Raw genomic sequence first — 14692 nt, forward strand, 5'->3', positions numbered from 1 at the left:
TCCTTCAGATCTCTTAAATATTTACCAAGCAGTTTTTCAATTAATTCAGACCGAATTGTCAAATTCCTGCTCTTGTATTTCCCAAACTAACTAAATGATTTATTCACAGAGCGAATATGTTTGGAGAAGTTTGATGTCATCAGCAGATAGATCATATGTAACCAAAAGAAGTCAAAAAATTTATAAAAGTATATTTTTAACATAATAATTTATTTATTTATTTTATTTCGACCAGCGGTGATAGTAAAAGACTTTACCGATCGACTTACAATATAAGTAAAATATATAAATATTATTGTTGGTAATGTAATTTTGGGAATGGACCACAAAATGTACTGGAGGGCACGTTCAATCATCAGAACACAATTTTTTTTAAACACTAAACGTTGAACACTAAAAATATAGTTTTATTATATTCCTACGAAATCCAAAACAGCTTTCCACACTTTTACCTCATTGTGCCGGGGGATACAAGAAATTTTATCGATATGATCCATCAATTAGACTATTTAAAGGTGATTCAAATATATGCTTTACAAAAATTAAGAGACTTATATATAATCCCCAGTTTAGGAAAATGAAGGAACTATGCTTGAATACGGAACCGAAAAATAATATGATTGACTACGAAAATGCTCATTTCAATAGCCACTATACGTTTGAAACTCCTTTATCCTTGAGTTCTTCATTATGTGATAAGGAGTGATGTTTTCTATTACATTTAGAGCATCTCCTATGAGAAGCACGATTGCCTTGCGAATGGCCTCAATATGAACCATTAAAGCAAGTACCATCATGAAATGCTTGACGTTTTGTTTCTCCGATATTCTTATATTTAAATACAGGGGATATCCCCAAATTATGTTTCTTCTCAAGACAATTAAAACATTAAGTAACTTGGGAAACAACTCTTGAATTGCTGTATTTCACCTCAGAACCGTATCTGTTATCTGTTGATTCTGCCACTTTTGCTAAAATTACTTAAATTCATGAAACTCTTCCTAGTATTGATGTTTACTTTTAACACGACTATCTCTTGGAGCCTTTTCACTTCTACGTTTTGCTCCTACATCTTTATATTAAAGGAGGACTCTAGGCAAAGAGTGGACACTCAAGACAAGGAAGGTAGGATACAGTAGTTCTCAATTCTGATTATCTTAAAATTAGAAGCTGCTACATATTCCTCCAGACACGCAACCAGTTTAAACAGCCCAACTCCCCCCAAGGGAAAAGAGAAGAATAAGGTCGATTACGTCACGACAATAACCCGATATTATAGGTCGGTGTTAGGAAAATAGTTTTCCTTGTCTTTTGATTGAATTGTTCATTTTTCTCATGACCGCTCTTTCCCTAGAGTCATTTACTTTACATAACATGACAATAGTAACAGGGAAGTTGATGCCATGTTGATGTCAACAAATGATAGTGACCCAAGACGTCTATAGAAATAGGTATATTTGACCTAACAGAGCCAATGGTATTCTGGAACTAATCTATAGCAAGGCTTTGTGGACCCTAAATCTCGAATTAAGTCATAGTAAACATTTTGTTTCGTTTACCGATGATAAGAGTAGGTATATACGGATCTGTGTCATGAGAAGCAATGGTGAAGTCCTGAAAAAGTTTTTGAATTGAAACAAATGTGGTTGAGAAGGAAACAAGTAATGTCATCAACGTCTTAAGAACTAACAGTGGAGGTGAATACGGTTCAAATTCATTGGAAGAATGTATTAGAAATTATGATATCAAAAGAGAACAGACTGTTCTAAGAAACCCAGAACAAAATTAAGATACTGAGAGGATGTATCGTACACTTAATGAGTGTGTGAGGTAATACCTTTCTGTCAACATAAAAACTCAGATACATGTCACAAATACCTTTTAGTTTTAAATATATCTACTGGCAATTTATATGGCAAAAACAGTTTAAAGGTGGGGGGGGGGGCTAGTTGTTATGTTTTAGATCAAAATTTTATATCCTTGTTCCTTCCTTATTAATCTTTTTATGACTAAATACTTTCCATGTCATTATTTTAAATATATGTCGACGTTTTATCTTATTACCTGGTAATAGTATGTAAATTAATCTTTAATCTTCCACGCTTCTCTTTTTCTCTCCCTAAAATCTACACGTTTATATCTTTATATATTGTTGTGAGTAAAAAAACAATTTGACTTAAATGTTGAAATGGTTGGAAATTATAATAGAATTATTCGATCCCTGTAAAAACATCGAGCCTATTAAAATTGCCCTTTATATTTGATGAGTAGTGGGAATTGAGTAACACCCTATTACTGAAGAACATTTGTGCAATTTCATCCTTGACAATATTTATTATTTTTTATCCTCATCTAAGCTCATCGTATCTATGTGATGGCCGAAAATATTTTGCAATTTATATACGTGTTCACTGTAAACACATGATTGATGTTGTAACCCATCTTGAGTATTTTTTACCCAAAAGTTGTTGCTTTTTTTTTGCTTTTTTAATTGGTTACTTGGAGATAGTATATTCTTTATGGTGGTATTACATGGGGTTACCTTGCTTACAAACAAATATGTTATATTGTGTTTTATTGGAAATAAAAATTTAAATATTAAATTTTTTGGAAAAAATTTATAAAATTAAATTTTCGTAGAAAAATTTCAGAAATCTATAGCTATTATCAAAAAATTAAACTTTTCGTAAAAAAAAATTCTAAAATCTAGAGCTGTTTACAAAATATCATTTTTTTGGAAAAAAATTCTAAAATTAAATTTGAAATATAAAATTTTTTGGGAAAAAAAATTCAAATATATTAATTTTCAAGGGATACTCAAAACTTCCTTAATTTGGGAGAGGGGCTACAGCCCCTCCATCCCTCCTTCTGCAGGCACCCTTGCTATTAAATTTATATGTCACGTAATTTGTTAATTTGGCATACACAAGATTGAGTGCTGTACATATCTAAATTGCACAGTCCTTGTGATGAACATAAATAATGTTTTAACATTTAATCTAATCTTTGATTAGTTAATGGAGTGAATTTATGATTTTTCTTCTGATAATTATTATTTAATAAGTCTTTTATGGCTAATTAGAATATTCAAAGAACCACAATTTGTATTTCTTATTGTTACTTAACCCCATATTCTAATTTATTTATAACATATACTTTCAATTTATTAATCTTTGTAAAATTATATAAAAAGCTGGGTTTAATCCTAATATTCTGTATAAATAGTCCAAAGATGAGTTAATCTTAATCAGTCATGATTAGGATGATATATACGCTGTTATTGAACTTTATAAGTTATAAGATTTATCAGTCGACAAGGGTCTTATATAATTTTCAAAAAATATCAAGAAACTGAAACCCCCCTCCTGAAACCAAGAACACTACAATGCATAGATAGAGGTTAGAGGAAAAAATAACATTCAAGCTAAGCAACGGGTTGAAAGGTGTTTTGTATACTCCGGTAATTATCATTAATGTTGTGTAGGTCCTTATTTAAGACTGGACATGGAGTCCCACCTAGTTCAGTCCTAAAAACTTATAAAGTTTGTTCCTTGATGACGTCTCTCAACATTGTTTATTCTTCTTTTTTAATTAATTTTAATAATGACAGTTCTAAGAACCGGTCCTAAACTGGACTGGACCGAATAAATAAGGACCCACACAACACTATTTATAATCATACACTGTTATAAACATACATCATATACATTGAATTAGGTATATCGTTGGAGCAAAGAAGAGAAAAAACATGGAAAGCCTGAACTTTGTATATCTCATATACGGGATATTAGAATAAATCAAGACAGAGAACACTTAAATATTTTTTTTCTTTTTCCTTTTCAGTACTATCTGATTAATCTATATGCTAAAAATGTATTTAAATTAACTCCGCATCTGTATTGAATATTTTAAACAAAATACTGTTGATCGAAATAGGGTTTAGCAATTTCAATAACATATGTTTATCGTTCTCTCAAGGCAACATGTCGTTGATTAAGATAATGATGCTCCTATATAATAAAAAGTTTACAATTATTCTATATCAACTTTTATGACTTCATATAGGTACAATTAGGATCCTTCACTTAAATTAGGGGGGAAATTAATGAAAATAACTAGACATGTATGTATTTATCTCATATGAAATAAATTCATCAAATAAAGAAAGATTATTTACTTTTTATTGGAGTGTCAACATTAAAAAACATCACTATGATCTCCCACGAATTTAGAAGTTTTTAAATGGATTTAAAAATATCAACTTACCTATTCCAAACCCCATAGTAATTTTATTTTTATTCATCCGTCATACTTAACGTCAACTCTCCCTTAGAACTTCCCTATCCCTATTAACGAATCCTCTTTTTTCTTCATAATTTTGTAGTTTGAATGAAGGCAAAAAGGAGACAATGCTAAAAATGTGCATGAATATGAATTTTTGCTGTGCGCAAATGAGTTCAAGAAGTGGCTATTTTTTTAGTATCGTCGTCCTGCTGTCGGCCAAAATGTATCAAAGAAATACTAAAAAAGAAAAGTTCGATCCATATATTAAAAAAAAAAACACTCATAATTTTTTAATATAACATATTCAAATATAAACATTGAATGACTTTAGATTTAATTAATGATAACCTATTTATAAGGTGAGCATCTTATTTCTCGTAATTAGGAAAAGGATCCTTCAAATTGTCAATCGTAGTAGGTTTGGTCTTTAATGCCTTTTTTTAAATCACGTTTTAAGAGTATAATTTAGATTCAAAGACATATTCCAAAAGTAAAATGATTATATAGATAAAAATTAAATGTAAAAACCAAAGTATGAAATCATTTCATCATTCGAATGGTAAAACACTTTTTTGTTATCTTGAATAGAGTTCTTAAAAATACCACAAAAATAAAGTAAAAAAAAAAGTTTAATTTTAATTTATTTTTTCAGTTTGACTGTAAATTTTCTTACAGGATACTTAAAAAAATAAGCCGTGCAGGGTTACATGAAAATGTTCTGAAATTTAATAAAATTATGTCAATTATTTGACTAATTGTAATAAGCCATTAATATTTTAGAGGCAGAGGCCTAATTTAAATATGTCTCATGTCCAATGTATTTAATTAGTATTCATTGATTGGATATAAGTCCTCTAATCAACTTAGAATCAAAAAGATCTTAAATTAAATTTTAGCCCAACTTTTCGGATGGAAGGTTATCTTTTAAGCCCTCTGGAGAAAAAAATATCCGGCCAAACCCACACCTCTTTACCTGAAAACTACTATTCCACCAATGAATACGTACTTTTTAATCTATTTTCAAATTAATAAGAAGAAACTCGCGAATGTCGTGGTCATTAGAGCAAAAAATGATTTTGTTGGGCTACAATATGTTTTCTTCAAAATGAAAAATAAGTATTACATCCTTATGTATCACTTGAGAAAAGGAGCTTTAACAAATCTTTTGAAATTCAACGATATAACTTTAAAATTCTTAAATTAAGCAACATCACTTTAAAATTGAAACTTCGGAATCACTTTACATATAGAGAATGTCGTTATAAATGAGTCATTTTCAAATGGCTATAGAGATAAAAAAAAAAGCCCTTTGAAGACTGAAACTTTAAGAACATACATTCTTTTCCATTAAAATACTCCAACAGATCGGATAAACAGGTTTTCCTAAAAATTGAACAGAATAATAAACACGCTAAAATAAGAATTAAAAAGTAGTTGGCCTTTTTGTGACCCTTGACCTTTGATATGACCTTAAAACTGTACTTTATAAACTTAAAATGTCATAAAGTATAGTTTGAAACATCATAAGGCCTTAATGGTCACGACCTTTGTAAGTTTTTACTTTGAAAATAGTAACTCGGGGGAAGATTTTTTTTTTTTGAGTTGGCGACATCCTCTGAAGTGTGAGAAAAAAAATCAATTCTTGGGTAACATAATTACAGAATAAATATTACATACAATCTATTTCTTTCTTGAAATAAGTATTTAATAAGGAGACAGAATTGGAAGGCACACAAAAAAAATCTCCAACGCAGCAATATGGGTCGAAACCTTCATGAAAATATCTTAAGCTATGGTGATCGTTGGCAAACACATGACTGACTGACTTTCTACATCGACTAAACATATGTGAGTAGAAATTTATTCAGCAACAAATTGATACAAAATGGGATATGCCTGAAACTTTAGAGAAATGGTATTTACAACAAATTTTTAATACTCTGGGTATTGGTTCTAAAGCAAAAGGGCGTTGGAAGTTGGGGATAGAATAATAATACAAAATCAACATGAACTTAGGGTCAGACATGATACAAATATAACTAAAGGTCTAAACTTCGTGGTTTATGCCTTAGCACATCACTGAGGGTGCTAAAGTGCACTTTATTTGTAGGCAATACTATTTATTGATATAAATATATTTATCAAAATGTTTCATGAGATTAGTTGGGAGCAGCAGTAAGATTAAAGAAATAAACACAAATCCCACTTTGCATCCAACAATATCATATAAATTCTACTCAGAGTTTAATTATGGACTTAGACTTATAATTCGGAACAATTCTCTCTGTCACTTTTTGTCTTTCACGTACTAATGAATAACGGGCAGGGCAAAAGTACTGCTACTATTTTAATTGTGCACCATCTTGTTTTTGCGATGTTTAGCTCAATTTCTCAATGGCCATTGAGTTGTGTACATGCCCAAATTTAAATGAAGTTTTTCCAGAGAGACTCATTTCGCAAAAGGGCAATTTAGCATCACCAGCCAGATCTCCGGATTTAACAGCACCAGACTTTTTCTTATGGGTTTTATAAAATCATAATTTTACGTGAATAAGCTCCAAACGATTCCATATCTCAAAGATAACATTCGTCATGAATTTGAAGAAATTCAGCCTGAGATGTTGCAGGATACCATGAAAAGTTCCTTAAAAAGAGCTGAAAGTTGCATAGAGAATTGTGGTCAACATTTAACCGCTATAATTTTCCAATTTAAAAAAAAAATTATAAAAACTAAACTTACTTATCTTTTATTTGAACAAAGTTATATGCAATCAAAATGGTAGCGGGACTTTTACCTCACCCATTACTTGATGTTTATATGTTATCTCTTCAGAGTTTTGGTAAATAAATAGAATTTATTCATAGATTAATTAACATCTGTATAGTCACAAGACACACAACCTCATTATTGAACTTTTAAAATAAATAATAGCAGTCTTCTATTAAATAACAATTGTAAAAGAAAAGAATTAATTTTTGTTAAAAAGTTATGAATCATGAATGCAGAGATAGAGACTCATTTGATCGTCCATTGAAAGCCCTCATTTGTAATTTAAGTAATCAATCATGGAATTTTAGATCGGCTAGTGAAAAATGTTGTCCAAAAGTTTCATTTTCGGAGGTGAAACTCGAAAAAAAACCTCCAACAGCCATGATCAACTATGATTCAATTATATCGAAGAAAGAGCTAATTTCTTATACAATATTTCCTTTTATTCCTTTCAGATCTAACTTTTAATTACCAATCACCTTTATTAGTGAGTATGGAGGAAGGACTTTTTATTAAACCACATTGAAGGAAGACATTTTTCCATGTTTGATGTTGGAACTTATTCGAAAGATTCATTATTTTATTATCATTGAGCTTTCGATCAGATGTTTTACCAGTGTGGCAACGAGGATCCACACACACATTTTGAAGGCATATTTCACGTCTAGGGAGAATAATCAATTTATTTGCAAAATAATATTTATTTATAACTAAATTGACGATAGAAGAATATATTTATACAAGAACTTGTAGTAGTCCTTGATACAGAAATACTTCGAATAGAGAGGTTGCGTGATTTGACCCCCTAATAGTTTATCCAAATGTTAAGTAATCCATAACTTATTTAGGTACAACTACCAAAAGCTTTTTACATTATCATATTATTTTCATCAAAGATTAAATATATATATTTCCCTGATGGATAATTCCATACATTAAAAAAAATAAATTATGGGGTCTCCCTATTTTATAACTGTTTTTATGTACACGATATGATGTCATTAGTTAGTTGTATTCTAGAGACACACACGCGCATATATAATAGAAATACATATTGATATCGACTCCTCTTTCAATCCATTACATTAACCAATGTTTAAAAAACTGTTTATAGTCCAGTCGGAAATTATGTGGCTTATTTAGCACTCTGATATATTTGATGTCCTTAGTTGGAGTCACAAGTATCCCTGGATTACAAATATTTTATAACTATAACTCTTGTGATTCAAGTCCCTTGAGTGACTACGATGTGCAGTTTGCTTTCTTACTCTTCAAATAAGAAAGAAGATTAATGAAGAGGCGAAGAATATCGTTCACATATCTCTGGATTTTAATTCTAGGTTGCTCCAAATGTACTGAGCTGTACATTTTTCCTACCTTATATCCCTCATTTCCTCGTGCTCTCGTACGATCCGCCCTTTGAGTACCACCTCAAATCCTCTCAGTAATTTACTACACCACATCCAACCAATTCTTCGACTGATATACAGGGTGTCCACAATAAATTGGAACTACTTTAAACTTCATCCAGATCCATAATGTGGATATTCGGGGTTAAATCATACTAATGTAAAAGGTTGCGTGAACAATACACTATAACTTCCACCACAATTGTTTTGACAACAAACAATAGTCATCATGGAACAAGCAAGGAGAGACGCCATCCTCGAATTGGCTCACACGGGACACAAGCCCTCTGCTATCTACAAGCTTTCTAACTACCCCAAGACCACGGTGTAACGGGTCTTTAATGCCTGGCAGGTTGAGGGAAGGTCTGCCGCAAGGCCCACAACATGAGAAGTGACCGAATCCGCACTCCCCACTTCCTTGAAGGCCTCCGGAAATCCATCAAGGCTTCTCCTGGGGACTTCCTTGTCCAGGTTGGCCAAGAACCGTGGAGTGAGCAAGCAGCTGGTATCCAAGGCCGTGAATGAGGACCTCGGGACAGGTTATACCGAATGGCCAAGCAACACATCCTCAGGGGATCCATGAAGGCCACCAGGCTCACCAACGGTAAGCGTCTCCACAATGACCTGAAGAGCCATGGAGGAAGAATCATCTTCTTCTCCGACGAGAAGAACTGGACTGTCGACAGAAGCTACAACGTCCAGAATGACAGGTGGCTTGCCAAGGAGAGAGAAGAGGTCCCTGCGGTCTTCACCACAAAGTTCCCGGCCTCCGTGATGACCCTGGGTGTCATCTGCAGCACTGGTGAGGTGATGCCTCCTTTCTTCTTCAATCAATCCCAAGGAAAGGGTTAACGCGATAAGGTACTGCAAAGTCATGGAGGAGTTCGTCATCCCCTGGATGAAGGATACGGCCGCTGGGAGGGAGTTCATATTCCAACAAGACTCAGCGGCCGCACACATCACCATGAAGACCACTAACCTCTTCAACTCCCACGACATCATTTTTTGGGATCGCAACACCTGGCCCTCCAACTCACCCGACCTCAATCTGTGTGATTACTACTGGTAGGGGAAGTTGGAGAGGGAGGTGTGCAAGGTCAGCCACAAGAGCATCGCGGCCCTGAAGGGCTCCATTACGAGGGAATGGAATGCTGCCGATTCCGCGGAAGTCATTAGGGCATGCAAATCCTTTAGGGGCAGGATGGAGAAGATGGTGGCTGCTGAGGGAGGACATGTTGAATAAATTTATTGTTTAATATCATGTCTAACTTTTTCATATTAACAAATACACTCCAAATTCCATTTTTATCAAGGAGGTTGAATTTTAAGATAGTTCCAATTTATCGTGGACACCCTGTATCTTAGCTCATAACCAAGAAGAAAAAACTGCTCTTGCATAATCTGATGTTATGCTGGTTCGTCCCACCATGAGCCTTGTCCAATATGAATAATCCATCATGTCTAATGATAATTAAGTGAATAGCACTTTTTTCATTCGAATTATGTCGCGTTTGTTTATTTTTCTTTAATCATATATTTATTAATATTACTTATTTTGTCTCAGGTTCGGACACATTGGTCATTATATTAGTGAGATTATTATTTACATTAAATAAAGGATACGAGTCTTCCCTCGGTGAGCTTTATCCTATACGAATTTTCCTATTGCGAGTAATCCCAGTACAAACTTTCCCTATACAAATTTTTCGTATGCAAGCTCTCCTGACACCGTAAAAATCCTTGAGTTAATTATTTCATGTTTAATATTATGTCAGCTTTATAGTTAAAAAGAGTTTGGAGTATTGCTCTAACTCCATTGTCGACCGGTTTATTTTCAACTTTTTTCGCATTTGATTGCAAGTAGTGACGAAACGTATGGTATGAAAGTACTTTTGCAAAATTATATTTTTCTACATTTTCATCTTTAGGTAGTGGGTCTACATTTTCTTGTGTATTATTTTGAGAAGTTTATGACAACATGCCTATTATTAAAGAAAATTTTGTCGTATACAAAAAATAATATTTTCTTCTACTATATTTTAAAACTAATAGACAAAGACATATATTTCCTGGAACTTTGATTTTGAATGCAAAAAAGAGCATTACTTTGATCTGTTTATACCACTGATAACCAATCAACATTTCAACTGCATGGCAAAAAAAATATTTCCAGAAGTAAATCATAGTACAATTTCTATTCTCTATTAAGTCAAAATCTCTCTCTCTGGCCCAGCAGTCGGTACGATACATCAAATTAAAAATACTTGCAAGCCCGATTACATGATCGTCTAACCTTGTATTTCAATTAACCTTGGTTATGAGTAACTAAGTCCTAAAGATGTCGCTACTAAATAAATATTAGGCATGTTTTTCTTCATTTTTACTGCGTAAATTTCATTTTTGATAGCAAATGTCTAATATATTACTATTAAATATACTTTCAGAGTTTATTTATGTATAATAGGAAACTCTACTGTACTCATTAAGGATTTTAGGCAACAAGATTTTTTCCTAGAGAAAGAAATATACTTCATGTACATGGAATAAAGTGCCTAACTGGGAATATTCTAAATTATGTATGCCTTGTTATCATTCACAAATAACGTGGTTTGTGTTTTTTTTAAAATATGAAGTAGAAAAAAAAAAATAGTATCTAATCTACGTATAGTTAATTAAAAACACCTTTATTCGATCAACATATCATTTTTTGCTTTGATCAAATAACATTATAAGACACCTCATTTTTTATAAGTCTAAAAATTTCTTTATACTATAAGCAATCAAAATTACCGAAATCCATAGTAAGTTTTTAAGTTTAATAAAGACCTACAATACGTATATAAATGAAGTTGTTATTAAGTTATGGACACATTATAGACAAAAGGTTGTAATCAAAATGTAAATTAATTAATAATCAAGAGATCTATAGACTTAACAGAATATAATTTCCATTAAAATTATTTTAAATATAAGGATAATGTAAATTAATAAATCAGTCTTTAACGCGCCCTTCAGATCAGGGGACTGGTTTTGAGGGTGTAGATGTTCAGGAACAGGATGGAAATATTTTCGAGGTTAGGGTGAGGGATGTAAAGGAAGGTGACAACAATGATATGGAATAATAGAAAAAATATTGGAAGATGTGTAGGATAATCTGAAAGGAAACGAGAATGATTCATTTCATGTTTCTGCCCCAGACAGAAAGTCATGATGGATTTTCTGGTGGGGAAAGCAACTGAGGTACGATTGGTAAAACCATGCCAAGAAAACCAAATTTACCCAAAAAGCCACCAAAATTGGAAATACATGTAAAAGTATATTGTAACGAGGGTGACCGGTACTTTTGCATTAAAATATTTTGTCTCAGGACAATTTCCCTTAAACCATTTCGCCTTAAATCTATTTTGCTTCAAGGATATTTCCCTTAATTATATAAATGAATTAGGCTGATACGTCGTTATAGTTTATTTTTACTTTAAATTGATGTTCCCTTTGATTTTTATAATCCTAATATTTAATGTTTAATACTATAAAAAGCATTAGATGGTTGTTTTCTCTTGGAATAATGATGGGATTATGCACCAAAATAATGGAACGTTCGAATATTTCCAAATATATTTTTTCAGCTTTTTTATTTGTACCTCCAAGCACGTTGGTTATAAACAGGAACAGATGGGAGACACTTGGTGCCAGGCCCGGACTGGAGGGTAGATACATAAAAACTTCCCATCCGACCTCCAGGAGCTTTTGACATGTCATCAAAGATTTGTGCGGCCTGCTGTTGTCTTGATGAAACAAGATTCCTCTCCTATCCATCAATGCTCTGTTCGATCACCAGCTTCAAACTGTTGGGATGTTCACAGTAGAGTACAGAATTGAGTGTTAAGCCATAGGGAAGCAGCTTATAGTAAATTATTCCTGACTGAGCCGATCAAGCGCAATACTGTAGAAAAGTGTTTATAGTATACACTTACACCTTTAAAACGCTTAATCGTATGATCCAATGTGATCAATAATGTACAAGTTTACTTAGATACAAAAAAAGTGAATAAAAAAATCAATACAAAATTCCTTTTTTCCCAACCTAATACTAACAATAATTCTAATAGTAACTAATTATTATATTTTAACACTAAAACAGTTAGTTATTTATTGTTTTAGGATCAGAAATATTGAAAAATGTAAACTTAATCCTGATTCTATTTTATTCAGGTCCTAACTTTTCCGCAAAATACTAATAAAATTCAAACCAAGTATGTATCTAATTTTGTGTTCGGTTCTGGTACCTGAATATTTACCTCTAAAGATCCGAACCGACTCGGATCAGAGAAAATGTGTATCTCTCCTATCTTTAGATAGGGTACAAATGAGAAGATAATTGAGTAAAAGCTACTCCTATGGTTCCTTTGACATTGTAAAAGTTAAATCAATTAAATGAAAGATTTATACTGTAAACGTATATTGACTACATGAAGAGAAATCAGACTTTTAAGAAGAAATTTTTAAACATCTAAGCAAACTGGAAATACAACCTTAAGTCTACAGCTACTTTAGAGCTTATGATTATAAATTTGGAGATGATGGACCCTATTAAGTATAACCATGGTGATGGATTCATTGGCACTTGTTCTACAAGAGAAAAAGAAATCAGAATCATTTATATTCTTACGTCTATGAAATTAACTACAAATCAAATCAATTTATTGAGTTGATTTGGAACTGTAGATTAGATCACAAAGGGCTGATAAAAAGTTTATCTATCTCACATCAAAGAAAGAGTTAGATTTTATCAAATCAAATACTCAAAAATAAAAGCTTTGTTAAAAAAATCATCAAAAATATGAAACTTAACCATTAAAAATTTTAAAAAACAATGAAAAGAACGTTAAAAAAGACATTCTATGTTTATTTAGTACCATCGGAAAAATGGTGACTGAAAAGTCGACAAGAAAGGCAATTAAAGGATCAAAGAATTAAAAAGTTGGAATCTCAACTCCAAGATACCCGATCCTACATTGAACAAGTACAAATTTCACAAAAATCTTATTAGAATAAATATAAAGATTTTTCGATGAATATTTGGAATACATGGGAAATGTCGACGGAAATGAATTAATAGTTGAAAAAACAATAGAAGAAAGATGAAAGTTGCAAAAAAATAATAAAATGACACAAGAAGTTTATGAAGAAATCATGGATATAAATGGAAAAAAAAGTTGTCAAAGATTTCAAGAACTATATGAATTAGAATTTGAAAAAATAATACATGTTTCCAGGCATTAGCGATATAACGGAGTTATTTTTTCAAATTATTATGTAAATAAACTGCAATGTGTTTTTGTTTGTTTTTCTGATTGCTGACAGATTAAGGGAAACAGGAAAGATCCGCTTCTTCCTCAATCTTTTCATCATTTTAAAAATGCTCAATGATTCAGTTTAGTATTTCTGATCATTCAGAAACCTGAGGAAAACACTAGTTATGTAAAAAAAATTAGACCAAATACACTTTTGGAGGTAATTTACAAGATCATAAGTGGTACAATCACACAAGAATGATGCCAAGTTTATCTGAAGTTATTCCTGAAGAACAGATACGTTTTATACCCAAGCGACAAATTAACGACATCACCTTAACTACGGGCTGAATTATAAGAAAATTAAAAAATCGATAAACGCATAGTGTCATTCTAGCTCTGAACTTTCGGAAGGCATTCGACAAATAAATTCTTAAGGGTTTATTGGATTGAAATATTGGAGATATAAAGCTCTCCTCTTAATTCTATGCTGACGATAATTAAATCAAAAAATCAAAGTGAGTTTAAGACACGATAAGCGCTTTCGAAAAATATATAGCCCTGAAATTTAATAGAGAAAAGACAAATGTGTTGATTATAGGGAACAACGATGTTATATCTAAAAACGTTACTGGCTGTGCCATTGTAGACGCTATCGAATAATCGGGAATTGTTTGGACAAAAAATTGATCTGACACAACATCTCTTAAGAAAAAAGTCAAAAAGATTCAAATGAACGCAAAAAGAATAAAAACTGTCAAAACGAGCTATTTAGAAAGGATATGTTGCTGGAACTTTTGCGTCACACTCGGTAAAGGAAATACCTTCTTATCCCTGATGTACTTATAAGTCCTGCTTGAGAGGCTATTTAAAGCAAGGCCATTAATAATGTCTTCCTTTTCCCACTGTGTCTTAGATTTGTCCATAGCTATGAG

The sequence above is a fragment of the Lepeophtheirus salmonis genome, chromosome 8 (genome assembly GCF_016086655.4).
Source record: "Lepeophtheirus salmonis chromosome 8, UVic_Lsal_1.4, whole genome shotgun sequence".
In the NCBI taxonomy this organism is placed as follows: Eukaryota; Metazoa; Arthropoda; class Copepoda; order Siphonostomatoida; family Caligidae; genus Lepeophtheirus; species Lepeophtheirus salmonis.